The sequence below is a fragment of the Triticum aestivum genome, chromosome 2D (genome assembly GCF_018294505.1).
Source record: "Triticum aestivum cultivar Chinese Spring chromosome 2D, IWGSC CS RefSeq v2.1, whole genome shotgun sequence".
NCBI lineage: Eukaryota > Viridiplantae > Streptophyta > Magnoliopsida > Poales > Poaceae > Triticum > Triticum aestivum.
The window spans coordinates 106,629,527-106,630,066 of record NC_057799.1 but is presented as its reverse complement, the minus strand read 5'-3'; the positions used below and the strand labels follow the sequence as shown (position 1 = coordinate 106,630,066).

The 540-nt window shown below is 52.2% G+C and overlaps 1 protein-coding gene across 6 annotated transcripts in view; it reads right to left on the bottom strand.

Moving 5' to 3' along the window:
• The window catches only part of LOC123051970 (zingipain-2), a 15,737-nt gene that overhangs the window by 4,421 nt on the left and 10,776 nt on the right, over positions 1–540 (bottom strand). For 3 of the 6 annotated variants that reach the window (XM_044474989.1, XM_044474985.1, XM_044474990.1), the window contains exon 1: positions 132–370. The exons of 2 other annotated variants lie outside the window; for them this stretch is intronic. The gene's annotated coding sequence lies outside the window, so the exon portion shown is untranslated. Of the gene's footprint in view, positions 1–131; positions 371–540 lie in introns of those variants that run through there. One more of the 6 variants, XM_044474988.1, reaches the window with a different exon arrangement.

Sequence of the window (540 nt, the reverse complement as noted above, 5' to 3'; positions counted from 1 at the left end):
CCACCCCAGCCCCAGCTCCTTCTCCCAAAACTTCACAGCAAATCTAGAGCCTCTCCCAACCACATAGATATCGAACCCCAAGGGCCTCCCCTCCATCATTCACCAATTAATCTTTAGGAAGAAGCAATTACCTTCCAGCCGCTCCTTCGATTGTGCCCAGTCACCAGTCGCCAGCCGCCAGCCGCCTAGGGTTATGATGCGGAAAATGTGGCGAGGACCCAGAATGGAGTTGAGTACCACAGCGAGAGTGGTTATATCCACCTGGGCTGGCTTAAGTGTTTCGGTGGGCCGAGTTTTCAAAGTGGATAGTCTGTCTATAGGGCCCGTTAGAGCATCTCTAGCACACCTCTTAAAATCGCAAACTGCAAAACTGGGATACGGGTTGAAAAAAATGTATTTTAAAAGTTTATTTTAGCTGCGGCCAAACAGATACTGTAAAACAAACTGTAAAACTGGAATAAAGAGCTCCTTCCTACAGTCCGGCCGCTGCCACCCTTTCCCCAGCCGGCGCGCCGGCCGCGCCGGCCACGCCGGTCGCGT